At 40.2% G+C, this 15,980-nt stretch overlaps 1 protein-coding gene across 1 annotated transcript in view; it reads left to right on the forward strand.

Moving 5' to 3' along the window:
- Positions 1-15,191: 15,191 nt before the first annotated feature.
- LOC125184214 (uncharacterized) overlaps positions 15,192-15,980 on the forward strand; it is a 54,288-nt gene continuing 53,499 nt past the window's right edge. The window contains exon 1 of the mRNA XM_048075764.2: positions 15,192-15,379. The gene's annotated coding sequence lies outside the window, so the exon portion shown is untranslated. The remainder of the gene's footprint in view (positions 15,380-15,980) is intronic.

Consider the following 15,980-nt stretch of genomic DNA (forward strand, 5'->3'; position numbering starts at 1 on the left):
AAAAGTGTTACTTTCTTCAGAACATTTTGTAAACCATTAACCTAGTTTATCCTTGCATGAGAGGTTAGTCTTACAAATGCTTTTCCCCTCACCTTTCCAGCAACAAACAAATCACCCTATTAACTAGCTAGTTTCAGGTGTATGAAAGACATACGCTCAAAAGCATTACTTAATTTTGTATAATTCTCTTCAACTTTTCATTCCAAGAATTTCGGTGATTGTGGAACAGTACCATAACATGAGCATACAAGAAATTCTACAGGAAATCAATAAGCTGTATGATCATGCATGATATTATACATAACGTGAGAGCTTGGTCCAATCAGATTACCACAGAGCCATTTGGTCATAAGTTCCTTGTTCTGTTTTGAGACATAGAGCACTATCACAGTCTAAATCCTTCGGATATCACAGTCTAAATCCTATAGATCCCTTCTGAGCAGTCTAAATCCTGTAGATCCCTTCTGAGCAATTACTTCAGGTAAACATATTTTAGCATAAAATATCATAAAAGCCTTCCTTGGTTCAAGTTGAAAAGCAATGAATTTACTGGGGAAGCTTACTAACAGGATGAGGTGCAGGGATCCATGGGGTCCAGGAAATGAGCTATAATCAACTAACGTATTTTGTAACTGTGGAAAGCTTCTCTCATCATATTCAAGTTTGCAGAGAAAGAAAAGAGGTGGAAAAAAATATATTTAAATTAAAAGTGGTGGGTTTTTTAGTCAGCTCTTCTTTTTAAGGTCTCAGACACTGGGCGAACAGTATCAGAAGTAAAGTTTTCACTCAATTTGTTTTCCAGGTATTTCCTTCACTCAGACCATTCTATAATCAAATAAAATAAAGCTTATAAACTCTGGTCCTTCTTGCAGCTATGGAATTACTGAACATTGAGATCAAAGATATTTTTACAAGAACAAGTTTTCCAAGGCTCTTTCTGCTGCTCTCTCATCTTACAGGGCACTTGACAGAATAATGATCAAGTATTACAATAGATCAGATGGACACTCAGTCATCACTGTCCATGCCTCTTGGCATGCCATCTCAATAGCAAAGGTGTTTGCAAGCAGCAGTTGCAGCACCCTGCGTGCAGGACGGGCTTCCGTGGAGTTTGTCCTGGGACACTGAAAGGGTTACAAACCACACTGCAATCTCTCCTGACTATCACAGGCAGTTAATCTCACTTAAAAAGAACACATTTTGCCTGTAGACATCACTGCCTGGGGGTGTGACCGAGCAGAACAAGAGTGGCCAGAGGGGCTTTGCTACAGCGGGCACAAGGTGGGTGGCCCAGGGAAGGGCCGCAGCACCTGAGTGTCCCCACACACCTCACCGCTCCCCCCTGCAATGGAAATGAAGCCGTCCCCCCTAACTGAATGCTGGGCAAGGCACTGTCAAAACACCCCCAGGCTTCAGTGAGATCAGGATTTCACTTGTCCTTCTTGAAGAAGAAGAATGTAGTCCACTGCAGGGAATTGAGACTGACGTCTCCAGGTTATGCTTTAGAGCCCCCCCAACACCCTGTCTTCTGCTGAACATGAGCTGTTTACACTCTGATGCCTGCAAAATCAACCTGAGTGTTACGGAGAGATTTCTTTCCCAAGAAGGTGATTATGAAATGTTTGCTAATTCTAGGAACGGTGTTAAATTGTTCCCAAAGAATATATCAGCATAAGGGCAGAGAGAGCTATTCCCAACAAGTAACTAGGCTACTGGGGTTTGGGTTTTTTTAATTCTTGATGAGCATCCTCCAGCAATATGCATTTACTTTAAACATATTTATCTGAATGCATTTGAATTGATTATTGTCAGTATACTTCTATCACAGGGAATTATGGCGCATAATTATAACTAAAGCTGTGCTGCCTCACTGGATGCGGTCAGACAAGATACAGATTTTATTCCCTAAGTGTAGGAGAATGCAAGTATTTCCGTACCAAAGCATTCATGTTTAAAAGAAAGTCTCCTTGAGTGTAAGTGTTTATAATTCCAAATTCCTTTAGAGCAAATATTTGTGTCTATAAAATTAATTTACAAAAGATGGGACAGGATGTGTGCAGAAAATAAAGGTCAAAACCATAAAAGTCAACTAAAAAGAATAAAACTAAAGTCCTTGAAGTATGGTATGTGATTGTTGTTGTGCATGTATTACAGGTATGGGCCATTTGGAAGAAATAGCTATACCTGGGTGAATGTAAACACGCAGTTCAGAAAATACATGTAGGCTGCTATTTCCATAGCTCATTATGTGTGTGTGTGTGTGCACATGCATAAAGGAGAGGGAGAGGGAAAACGAGGGAGAGAGTGGGAGGAAGATAGGTAGAGAGACAGAATCCCCACTCTTTTTCTCTTTCTCTTTTTTTTTTTTCCTCCCATCAAGATGATTATAGTGTCCTTAGAAAAGAGAGGGCTCTACTAAAGATTTTCACTTCAAAGAAAAGTTCTCAGTGAAAGCTCATCCTCTCCTTCTCTCATTAGTAGGCAGAGAAGCCTTTAACTTAATTGATAATCTAGCATAGAAAAGAAGAGGAGCGTATTTCTCTGCCAAGTCAGGCAAAACATTTTACAGGCATGTGACTGAAGTGAAAGAAGAAAAAGAAGCAGCAACACTTTAGAGGACTGTGAACATAGACCTACAAATACCAATGCAACTCAGGTACTTCTGACTACTTAGTCTAATACCTGTAGTATAAGGCTCCTGTGTTAGTTTCATTTCTGGCATCAGTGTCTCTGTTTTCTCCACCATTTTTTATTCCTTAAATCTACATTTTAATTCCCCAAGTACACTGTGTGTATGAGAGGGAAAATAACTGCTACCTGCCTGCATCTAGACGTTGGTGATGGCTCATGCCCCAGGTGCTCCCAGACACCTGCACTTTGGCACACCATCTACAACTGCAGGTGTGCACTGAGGCAAATCCCACAGCTGCCCACTGCTTCTCCATACAGTCTGGGCTGAATCCATTCTGCACCCTGAGTTTGTAAGACGCCCGTCCGAGTGGTTGAAAAGAAATGCTAAAAATGCTTAGCTCCCCAACCCAGTTTATACAGTCACGTCCAGCAGATCTCACTTCTACATGCTTATGAATGAATGAGTCCTATTCCAAATTAAATGGATCTATGTTGAATAAATATTATCATGGTTTTAATTATCCCATTCATTTAGGGCCAAGTCATAACCTAAAAGGTTCACTTTGTTTAATACATCAGGGCCTGGAGAATATCCACAGCCTTTTGAATCTAATCTCAGAGATTCCACTGGTCAATTTTTATTAATTTCTCCAGGTTACACTTGCTCTTTTCCTTTTGATATGCTCTGCAAATGGATTTTGTGGCAGCTTCCTTTTCAGTACTGAATATTTTACAATGCTTGGATTTAATTAGCTGCATTTCCATGTTATTACATCAAAGTAGAAGCTACTATTTAATGACAACAACAAAAATAAAGACTAAAGGAAGCTAAAAAAAAAAAGTCCTCTATTTTTTTCTCCCCCTTAAAAGAAGACTCAGCTAGCACAAAGGGGAATTGCAAGTCCTTTTACTTCCAGAGACAAGGGCACAAATAGGACAATGACGGTGACATAATGAGCAATTCTGTAAGCCTGGGAAACTATCATTTGGCTAGTTTGCACTACAAAAAAGTCAGCGTTACTTAATGGACAAATACGGGTTAAGAGATGCTAGGTCTGAAGCACTACTAATCTGCATCAAATATGAAATCAGCTGTCGACTATTAAATGCCAAGTCTCCTGGCATACAGAAGTACCTGAATATGGACAGATACCTCTCCCTGTTTTTCAATATCATCCCTGTGGTTGCCAAACTATATATGAACTGTAGAAATTTTATGCAGCAGAAGAAAAGAATGAGAAAGGAGAAACAGATTTACTGCCTGTAGTAACATAGCAGATGTATGGAATGAACATTTATGAAAAAAGATATATATATATATATGACAGAATTTTTACAAAGCCACATGCCTTGTAAACATTCTGTCAATCCTAACCTATACTACCCCACCTTTTACAGCATTTTTGTCAGTCACCTCACAAATATAAACTACATACTTACAATTTTTATCACTTTCCCAGTTAGTATCAGAAAAGCTACCAGATGAGAACAGAAGAAACATCTGTTTTAGTCCAAATACAAGGCTATAAGGCTAGAAAAGGCACACACACACACACACACAAAAAAAAAAAAAAAAAAAAAAGTGAAATGTTCACACTAAATGTTATTTAAGAAGACTTTTACTGAATATGCTTTTTTGGTTTGTATGAATATAAGCAAACAAGCTTTATGTTTTAAATCCATTAGCAAACAAGATTTTCTTCCAGTTCAGTGTGGCACATGAGAACGCCTCAATGTGAGCGATGCTAGAAGTCAGCTTGTCCACAGGAGAGCTGTTGAGGTCTCTGCTGCTTAAATCTAGGGCTCAGAAGTAGTTGTCTCAGCACATTTATGTATATTAATGAGCAATTGTTATTTAGTCTAAAAGAGGGAAATGATACCTCTCTTCATTCACCAGTCTTTTATTGTGGTAAATTATGGACACTTGACAGTTACCAAAATATTCCTGAAAGACTAATAAAATAAATAAAATTAAATTAAAATAACAAGATGTAAATGTAAATCAAACCTTTTCTGAATTCATTTAGGACACATGAGAATCAGTGTATTTCAAGTCTGTGAAACTGAATAGTGGATCTGGAATAATAATAGTAATAGTAAAAAAGATTATTTTTAAAATCATACCACATCAAAGGCATTTTCATTTGGAATGAGTCAATTTCTGCACAATTTCTATGCCTTATTTCACTTTTTACCTTTTGACAACTTTTCCAAAAATGGGAGAATTTTAAAGGTATGACGCAGAGAGGTAAAAAATAAAATGCACTAACAGAGCAGAAATGAGATACAGGTGATACAAGATAAAATAAGGAAAGGAGAGCTGTTAAGTCCTTTCCTGCCCGAATAATTCAATACGACACAAGCACTGAAACGATGTGGATTTTTTTGCTTGCAACCAAAAACCCCTCAGAAAAGGTAACCATATCCCACAGCTGTCAAAAGCTCAAGCAGATCAAAGACAGAGAGACCTGTGGGAGAGGGTGAGAATCTTTTTCCAGCTGGAATGGCACCCAGGTTACAGGGTACTCACTGGCCCTGCTCCTTGACATGCCTGACTCCTCCTCTGTCACAGAACCGCTGTCACCTGGAGCACTGCTTGCTGGGCAATGGCATGGGGAGGCTGTGCTGGAGCGCAGGTGATAGTTGGCGTTGGTTCAGCAAGCACTGTGGAGACAGTGAGCAGTGGGGTGTGTCTGCATCTTGTTTTGTCTTTGCTGCTCACAGGGCAGTCGCTCACACCGAGCTCCCTTATTTGCTCTTACTTACAAACGTGACCTTCTCAGGGTTCAGCTCATAATTGCTCCCATTGGATTTCCATAAAACTGGGCAATGATCAAGACTTCATTTTTCATGTAGCTCCAGGGGGAGTGTGTAAAATTGACATTGAAGCTAAGTACACTAGATTAAAAGAAAGAGCAGTGCGTAATAAGTCCCAAGTCACCCAGCTGTAACATCAGAAGAATAGACTGAGAACAAGAAATCTTTCCTGAACTCAGCAGTGCTTTATGGCTCAATATTTATCATCACAAAATGGTATTTCACGCATAATGACAGGAAGTAGCCAAACATTAGAATATTTCACCCAAGCACATATGGAATTATGATTCTATGAAGCATAACACAGCATAACATAACTGTTCTGGATGAAGTCTGAGCAGTTGATGATATTTTCTGCCATTGTTTTTGTGATCATTATGGCTCCTGCTCACCCTTATGTCTGGATCTGTATCAGGTGGCAAAGTGTCTTTGGATTACAAGACTGATCTGGCCCTCTTTGACTCAAATTTTGGAAGCATGTTCCTAAGGTTAGTGAGATAGCTTTAACCATTAATTAAGAACACCTTGCATTCTAGATAATCGTTTAGCATTAACCTGAGATATACCAAACCTTCTTAACCCTTGACGTTGTAGCTCAGAGGAGACAGTACTAAACAAAGGCCAGAACTACACATACCAAAATTCAGGGGTAGAAGGTGGATGGCAAATTCCAGTCAGAACCCTCTCTGCTTGCAAATCTCTCGGATGGACAGCCTCACATACTGATGTACAGATGTGTATGCTAAGCCTCTAACAGCTCCCATGCAGCTACACGTGTGAAATCATTTTCTTATATCTAACATGACATCAAGGCCATGACAAAAGCTTGTGTGAAAGAGACATCTGTCCTGAATACAGCTTAAGTGTATGGGTGCAAAATCTCCTCTCCCACTACAGCAAGCTGGCTGGCTAGAGGTGGACCTTGGTACTTACTGCTCACTGTAAGGCCACAAAGCTGAAGATACCTTACCTTTGGATTCAGTTATTAATGTGTTACTGCTGACTGAGCTGCTAAATTATTACCTTTTAAAACTCTGCCCCAGAGATGCCAAGTGTAGCTGCATATTCACCTTGCACTCAGTTGCACCCCACTAAGATAAGTGTCAATGTATTTTTGTTTTGTCTTTTCCTGAATTCCTACCTAGCGGGGCAGGGAGTATTAAAACCAGCAGTTGTGGAGAGGTGGAAGACATTAGAACATTTTTGGCCACAGACTGGATGCTTGTAAGCTGAAGACGCTGTGCTGGTGCCTCTTTCCAGGAAACAGTATACTGAAAGTGTCAGCCATTTTAGATGGAGCCGTTCCTTTTCTGAGAGATTCAGTTAAGAATACAGTGCATTAGGAATCCACACGGTATTCAGGACAGTCCTGAAACCCTTTACAGTCCATCAGAAAAATGTCCCAGCTAAAGAACAAGGTGGTTATTCTTCTAAGGACAGATTGGGCAATGGTTTGTTTGAAGAGAGATAGCATTTCTCTTGTTCAGGAATGATTTGCAGGGAGATTTGGAAGGTTACTTAGTGAGTTCAAGCATTCTAGCTTAAATGCTACATAGCTCTAATTCAAGTCTGCCGAGATCCTGCAGAAAACTCAATCAGATTTGAATATCTTCTGATTAAGTCCGAGGCTTAATCCACTATGGATGAAAGAAATTGAAACCTCAGCCAAAGTAAGAGCTAGGTCGATGCAGTTAATTGTAGCCAATGGCAGGATCTTTCAGTGAGTGACAAAGCAGCATGGGCAACTCTTTGTTCTTGGTAGGGTGAACAGTTGATGATTTTGAGTCTTTGTTCCTTTTTTTGTTAGATGTCTGAGAGGGTCAGAGTCTGCCCTAAGAGCACTCTCATGCAGTACTCTGTCCTCTCAGTCATCCTGCTGAGCCTGCATGTGAGTCTTACTTCATTAATAAATGGCAGATATGTATCAGTATGCTAATGGTTCCTGGCTCTGCATGTCCATCTTCTCTGACCCTTGCCACACAGTGGCATCAGTGATATGGTGTCTGCACAGATTTGATGCCTGCCCCATGAGCAGTAACTGGCTAAGCCCTCCACTAGATAAAACAAGAGGGAAATGTTCTGCCAGTTGATGGGAGAACTGGCAACAGTTGCCCTGTGCTGCTGGTCTGGGGGCACCAGCCTTTTGCATTTAGTGTCTGGTCTTGCACTGCCTGTACGTACAAGGAGGACCTTTCTGTCTGCTGCTGGTGAAAAGGATGCAAGACCTTCTTGCAGTCACATTGGATACATCTGCATGGGATCCAGGGCAATTGCTTTGTCTGCAGTTTGAATAAAACAAAACCTGAGAAGCCAGGGCCTCAAGCTCAAAGCTGTTACATCTCAGCATCTACCAGCCCATAACCATGAATGCACTTGTGTTTTGCCTCAACACACAGTGCAGGTGTTGCCTCATTCACCAAAAGCCTTAGTCGCTTTGGGAACGGGCTGTTATCGTGCTTACAACAAAAACCTGCCACCTAATCCCCTGGGAAATTGAAGCTGATACAGCAGATAGCTGCCTTTGACTCAGAAGTCTTCGTAGAGGTGTTTGACTCTTAGGTTTGTTTGATGATAAAGATGATAAAGGGTAAAGGTTAAGGATTTGCTTTTATCATGTAGTCCCCGCACTGATTTCAGAGCTGTTACTGGAAAACACATGTTCTCTTTGGCCACGACAACAACATAGTATTAACTAAAGATATACAAGTTAGCAGGGAGTAGTTGAGAACCTACCTCCATGGATATTATTTAAAAAATTCTGTTTAAACATGCCCAAGCCCAAATTTGCTACCCTCCTAAATATGGTATGAATTTTAACATTCCTCTTGGCATTTGGGAGGATGCAGTACAAAAAACTGATGTATTAAGCATTTTTATGTAGGGAACTCAGTCAATTAGTTGTGGTTTTGAATTGATTTACTTATCATCAAGGAACTGCATTAAAAAAAATAAATCATGGAAGCAAATATATAACAGAAAATGAGAGGATTTGCACATGAAATGCACATTGATGGGTCAACTGTCTATCACTGGATGATAATGAAAGTCCCCAAGTCATACAACAGCTATTTATAAAATGTGATAAGGTCACTAAGAGAAAAAAGAGTGCAAAACATTAAACATTAGAAACTTATATCTATCTGAAAAGACACAGTGAAAAATATGCCCCAAAATAAACAATTTGCAATTTTGCATAGGTTTCACAATACTGACATTGTCTTATGACTCCTAACTAAATCCAGCAGTACGGTATGCTGAGATATTCAAATGCTGACATTTGTATAAGAGCTGAATGCAAAGCAGTTTTCTGATCTGCAGGAATTTTTGAGATTTCAAAGCTGACTGAGGACAAAGAGAAAAAATTGAAATTCTGTGTGATGTCACAATAATAATTAAAAAATGGTTGCTGCAATCCAAATATTTTTTTTCCTGATGATTTATTTAAACCTTTTTCATGGTGTATTAATAAAAATTGCTCAAGAGAAAAAAAATGAATTTTATGTCACAGAAAACTTTTTCTTTAAAGAATCAGAAAGAGTTATTTTGACAATTTGGAATTTAAATTATCCCAAGACTTACTAAAATCAACCCTTTTCTGTGAATAGTTTCAGTTCTGACATATGGAATTCTGTAATGAAAAGTGTTTTTACTGAAAATGCTTTAATTAGTTTTACCTTTCTTTCTTTTGATGGCTTTCATGGCAGTGTCTGGCTTATGACATTCTAACATAATAAGAATTCCCTTTAGATTCCTAAAGAATTATCTGAATAATTTTCCATATGTTAATTTGGTTTATGATAGATTACAATAAATTTGTCAATTATATTTTTTCCAGTTTCTTCAGACATCTCTGTATTTTTGATCAAGAATACAATTTGACATAATCAATTATGGGATGTGCCTCAGCATTAATGTTAATCGTTAATGGATATTTTTACATTATCTGAACCAATAAATTTATTATAACTGATCAAAGGAGTTTTTTAGCCTACCTCAAACTGTATGACATACCAAGACATTCATGCAGATGTTTCTACTATAAATTCAGACTTTATGAATGCATAATTATTGGAATTGCATGGAGGAAGAATATAAGGTTTCTAAAAAACCTGCACAGAAGAAGTTAAAAATGCAAAATGTAAGAAAGAATTTCAAAGACAGATTTTTGGTTGCACCAGACTCCCAGCATTGGGAGTTTCAGAAGATGGCATATCTTATGTAGGAATAAACAGACTTTTAGAAGTACTGGTCTCTCCAGCTGACAACACTGAGATCTAAAATACTGACACAACTTTTTCAGTGCTGTGCTCAAATATACAGAAGTGAATGCCTGTGTCACATGGGAGACTCGTAACATGAGCAGTGAAACATATCTTCCACAGGCTACCTAGCCATTAATGTTTATGGAATGCAAGCAGAGGAAAAGCTTCTAAATTATCCAGGTTAAAATGGTTCCATATTTTCATGTCAATGCAGTAGTTTTTCTATGCAGAGGTGTGTCACACATAAAAATTCATTAGTAATGCTAGCTAGATGCTAAAGAGTATTACTACCACTGCCTACAACTGTTACTCAGAAAAATGCAAGTCTTGTTGTGGAATAGTGGTTAATATGGAAAGGCTGAAGTCATCTGGAAAAACAGCTTTGTTTGGGGGTGTTAATTTTCTCATATCTTGGAAACCTGTTTCATTTCACAAAAGTACACACAGAAAGTGGCCTGACACATTTTACTCACACTTTTAGACTGCAGAGGGTTGATGTTGAGGAAATTAAATGTTTCTCGCTTCAGTAATATGAATATTCACCTCACAGTTCAATCCTGGTATCAATGACATGGAAACAACACCTTCGGTCTCAGCAGCAAGTATCCCAGATTTGGGCCACAATTACATGGTGTTGTCAGTACCTTCATGCCCAAATCTGTTGACATTAATTACAGGTCTTCCTTCACCATGCTATGTGCAGCTACCCTAGGGTTTCTATGGAACTAGGAGTGTAGAGTTTCTCCCCTCTCGCACCACCTGATAACTAAAGTCTTCCTTTGTACTAGGAGGGGACACTGAAAAAGTTAGAGAAGGAAGCACAGCTGGTAAACTTCCAGTTATTACTATGATATATGATTCTATAAAACTCTCAGGTGTGTAGATGCTGGACATAGAAAACCAAGAAAATGAGATTCCAGCTACAAAGGGTTCAGAGTCCTAAATCACTGTCTCACTGGTGCAAACAGACAGGAGAAATCTCAACTGTAACATGCAAAGTTACATCAATAACCACATTGTCAGTTGATCTTCATGGATGAGTGTGAAGCAAAACACATTACAGGAGGGAGAAAGTCACGAGGAACATGATTTATGCATTTAATTACCTTAGGAACCAGTTAATAAAGGTCTTTCCAATGATGTCTTTCCATTTCAGGTGTTCAGTGCAGACATGTTCACACTTTGTAGGCAATTACTAGATAAGCTCTAGAAGGAAGCAGCAGAAGCACCTTCTGCAAGGGAATAGTGGCTTTCGGTAAAAGCAGAAGTATTAGAGGACACATCAAGTGCAGAAGTCTGCAGCACAAAGTTAAAAGCATGAGCTGATATTTCCCCTGGGACTCTGCACAGAACACTCAGGACTTACCAGGCTCTCCATAACGCTGCATTTCTGTTTGCTCTTCCACCTAAAGGAGTGTTTCTGTTGGATTTGTCTGGATTTTGAGAATCAGACAATATGAATCACAATTCTGGGAAGGCCTAAAGAGATTTGATTGCACAATGCTAGTCAAGGAATTTAAAAGGAAAAACTACTGCAGACATGGACACAGTCTGAAAACGCAGCAGAGGCCTCTGAAAATGGAGACATTTTTCTGCCAGAACAATTATGGTGTAATCAAAGTTTCATTATAAATGAAACTGCAATTCCCACATTGCACATATGAAACAATTAGTGACTTTAATTTGCTTTGCTATAAATGGAGGTTTGCAATAGCTGAGTTTCCTGTGAAGATAGAGTCAGGTAATTCAGTCATAATGGTACCTGATTTTTTTTCAAATTGCCTGTACCTAAATATTTTCTGATGCAAGCTTCTTTGGTCTTTAAGCTGCCAAAAGCATTGTCATCTAGATAGCCAATTTACCTCACTGAGAAATGGTCATGTGGACCCCACTGCTACTCAGCCCAGGTCTTCCGAGCAGATAAAGACTGGCTGAAAGACCTTGAGATACAGGGCAAAAAACAGCCAGCATTGCCACTCATTTTGCCCTTTTGCAGGGCTAACTGATGATTTGGACTAGCAGAGTGTGTGTGTCAGTGTTGCTTACACTGTGCCTTGGAGAAGTACCACTTGGAAACACTCCTACACAGACAGCTCATACCTTGGGTCTGACTGCAACGGGAGTCAGCGAAGATACGAGTTTGGGAGAGAAGCAACTGGGTAGATCTTGGCTCTGTCTCCCATACACGGCAGCCACTGTAACTGACCCGCATGTGGGCTGTTGCAATTTTTAGATGTTATGAGTTAATGTTAATAGGCTATTACCCCATGTCCCCCTCCCCAGCCATCTGAAGGAGCAAATGAGTAATTGTGACTCATCTGATCCCTCTGAGGGATCAGGTTTCTTGGGAATATTTCTAAGTTGGTGCTGGTCCCATCGGAGTCTTTTCCTCACCTCTGTGCCAAACAGTCTTAAGCAAGCCTGTTTTAGGTGGACTACATGATATCGACTTTGTACTTTTTGGAAATTTGTCTCGGCTTTGTACAGCAGAGGCAGAGTGAAACAAAGGAAATTTTGGGCCCCAAATTAAATGCAGTTATTCACTTGACTGTAGTAGCTGGGGAATATAACAGGAAAACTTCTATTCTAGTTTAATTGTTTTTTGTTTGTTTGTTTGTTTTTTAAATAAACGGGAAATTTTGCTACACTACAGGGAATGTGGAGGCACTGACCTAGAATTCACAATGAAGAGGAATCAAGAGGGAGATGTCAAAAGGTACTCCCCAGTGGCCAGCTGAGTAGGGAGAAGGGACAGCAGAAGCTGAGTGCACTAGTCCCTGAGTTTTATTAGGGTGGTAAATGCTGTTCGTGCCGAATGGCTCTGTGGTACGAGTGAAAAAGGTGACTAGGGCAGAAACACCACCCTGGGAAGCGAGCAGATGAGAACACTAGATGATCTGCAGACAAAAATGTCCCCTGAAAAGTGAAGGGCAATGAGAGCTCAGACCTAGCTACTGTAACAATCAGTGGATTTTTTTGGCCTAGAGGGATGGTTGCAATAATTCGTTTCTCAACCTGCTAGACAGAGAGAGCAGATTTCCACAGCATGAGTACTCAAGCATGCATGCTGAGCCCGCTGAGGAAAATGAACAGCATCTCCAGGTTGGACTTGTTTATACATTCCCATAAAACTGTCCTTGACAGCACTGGAAAATGTCCTAGATAAGTGCATGTCCTAGCTGTGATTTTTTTGTTTTTGGACAAAATACACACATTTAAATAAACCTGTAGTAGAAAGCTTAGACTACCAAATCCAGGCAAAATGTCAGTGTCCTCCACAGAGCTTGCTTATTTTAAACATCATCTAAAAACACTAATGCCTCCGTGCTCAAGGTGTCATTGGTGGGAATGAAGACCAAGTCCTCTTTCAGTAGTTAGGTATTATTAATGATTTCAGTCCTATCTTCTCAAATAAAGAGGGCAGCTGCTAAACCTCCACCCACCTCCCCTCCCCACCCAACACATCACAGACCTCGTTTAAATCTCTCACAACTTGGACTTAATTACCGTTTGCTTGGGAACTGAATGGTTCACATAGACAGACCATGGACAAAACCCCACCACAGGAAACGTCAGGACATGGCCCTATCCCCGAGTATAGCAGCAGAAATAAGTGTGATTTAAACAGTGAAATGCACTCATGGTAAGACCTTTATTTTAGTTATAATTTTTTTTCTCATCTTAAAGGGCCTTTACATTCCTGCATGCCTCTTTCTACCTGGTGAGCTCTGCTTGTTCATCCGTGGCTGCACACCGAGCAGCGTTTCCTTAGGAGCCAGGAAAATCCCAGCGACCCTGGCTGGTGTCACACAGACGCTGTGCACCAGGCTGCGAGCTGTGGATGAATGGGAGGGAGCCGCAGAGGGAGCGGCACCGAGAGCTCATTCAGCCCCAGAGCTGACTCCGGCAGACTGTGCTCTGAAGGAGCTGCTGTGGCTGCAGGGAGGCTTTCCTTTGTGAATGGATTCAAGGAATGCAAAAGAAGCCAGGGAAAATTATTGACTTGATAAGGTTTCCATGAAATTCAATTTTTTCCCCTAATGCTTTTTGTTCCCGTATCTTGAGAAACCTTACAGATCAATTAAGATACAATCAGGGAATCTAATTAAGTGCCTGTGGTAATAACGATGACCTTCCTCTTTGCTGGCTTTTTTTTTTCTTTTTTAGATTGGACTTTTCTGGGGAAAAAAAAAAAAAAAAAAAAGAGTCCTGGCATAAACAAAGCATCTCTGTCTATTCCAGTGAAATTTTGCTTGCTTTAGAACCAGATCTCCTCTTTCTCTCTCTTGTGTGAAAGCTAGTTTTATTTTATTTCATGGTTTCATGTATCATTTTCTTTTCATCTCTCCTCTAAGTAATACTCAAGGAAATGAGATGCCTGAAATAATCAAACAGCAAAAGTCAAGTATGCAAAAATTAAAAACTATCTACCCGCATAGGCTATTTAGCTAAACTGACTGATCATGGTCACAGAAATTTTCACAGTTTGAATTCAGCTCAGGTCAGCAGCAGGCAAAACTCATTATTTTCTGGTGATTGTTTTGCGGCCTATAGGATATAGATGGATGTTTTCTTCCTGTGGAATAGGTTTTATATCTCCAACTCTCTGTAGGCTAAAAATGGGAACTACATGTGGCTGCATAGATGGGGATTTCAGCTCACCTATGAAACATGGAACAATTGCTTCCAGGCCTGGAATACTTTCAAACTATCAGACCTTCAGATTGCTTCTGATATTGTGTATAAACAAAAACTGTTGTAAGCCATTTTTAAGAAGCTTGAACTGCTGGAGAGCTGTTAGATTTCCTTTTCAATTCTGCCAGCACAGATTGCAAAGGATCAGCATAGTCAATCAGTTCAGACGAAGGGCTGGAGCTCTCTGACGGTGGCTAGCCCACTGCTCCAGCCATGCCCTATTTCTGAGCAGCACTCTTCAGAAGGCTCTTCTTTGTTCAACTCTCACAGCTGAGGAAATTCCCCTATCCTCTTCCTTCCCTCTTCCTACAATACCATGGATGTTATTTTGCATTAGGAAAGTACGATAACTTTCTTAGGGTCCCACCATGGTTTAGTTTTCCCCTAAATAAAACCAAATTTGAATATCACAAACCTTTGTCAGCACTGAGAAGAGCCCCAGAAATACCTCAAAAGAAGAGGACAGGGCTGAAACACCCAGAGTGAACACACTGCTAGTTTTGAGAAAACTTCCAAAGTGCTAAACACACTTTTATTTCTTCGCAACAGTTTTATTTACACTAATATTTTATTGCTAGACATTATACCACCAGCTCTAGTTTCTGGTATGTGAACATGGTGATTGCACGTTGGGGCTGTTAGTGCATCTCTGACTTCCCCATTCCTCCCAGTGACCTGGAGAGCAAGGAGCAAACACAGATGAAGAAAATCTGCCCAACGAGGAGCACTTTGCAACGCATATGATCAGGAGCAGGGGTGGCAGTGGAGCACAGGGGCAAACACAAATAGGAGTTTGGGGATGAGTGCTGCGTGTTGGTGATAAAGAACAAATGAGAAGTGGTGTAAGAGGGGTGCCCACACCATGAGGTTTCAAGGTAGATGTGGACAAGGCTGGCAGCTAAAGGAGCAACTAAGCCCTAAGGCAGAGCTGAGATGAAAGCCATGTGCAGACTCAACTAGTCTCATTTCTGGAGGTAGGTCAAAGGGTCAAATGTTCATTTTCTCTGTTCATTTTTCATACACTCTGAGCTGTTCCAATGGTACACCAGGAAATAAGCTGTGTCATTCACTGTTGGATACCCACATCAAATATCAGGTTTGCAGTTGCTGGAAGCTACCCACTTTTCCCTGCCTGAAAAGGATGAGAGGGTAGGAAAGAAGCACTCACTAACTCTGAGAGTCTGTGTAAGAACCTGTAGCTGACAGGATACTAGAAATGATCTGCAACACAGGTTTTTGGGCCATGCCAGAGATGCAGGCAACGTTGAAAGTATGGCAAAGAGAACCTTACCAAGGGTTGTGATACTAAAAGCCTGAGACTTCACATTCAACGTTCTTCTTAGGCAGGGCTGTTATACCTGTAGCTGATCAGACTTATCAATACGATATACTTGTTCCCTGATATACCCTGGTCTGTTTTACCACCAGTTACCTGTTACATTGCACTTAAGTGCTTAAAGGCAAAGGGAATTATTAGGATGTTGTGTTTGTAAAAGGCCCAGCAGTATGATAGTTCTGGTCCATGCCTAGGCTCTTCCACATACTATGTAACTCCTTCAGTTTATAGCACTCCTT

Source organism: Anser cygnoides, chromosome 3 (genome assembly GCF_040182565.1).
Source record: "Anser cygnoides isolate HZ-2024a breed goose chromosome 3, Taihu_goose_T2T_genome, whole genome shotgun sequence".
Taxonomy (NCBI): domain Eukaryota; kingdom Metazoa; phylum Chordata; class Aves; order Anseriformes; family Anatidae; genus Anser; species Anser cygnoides.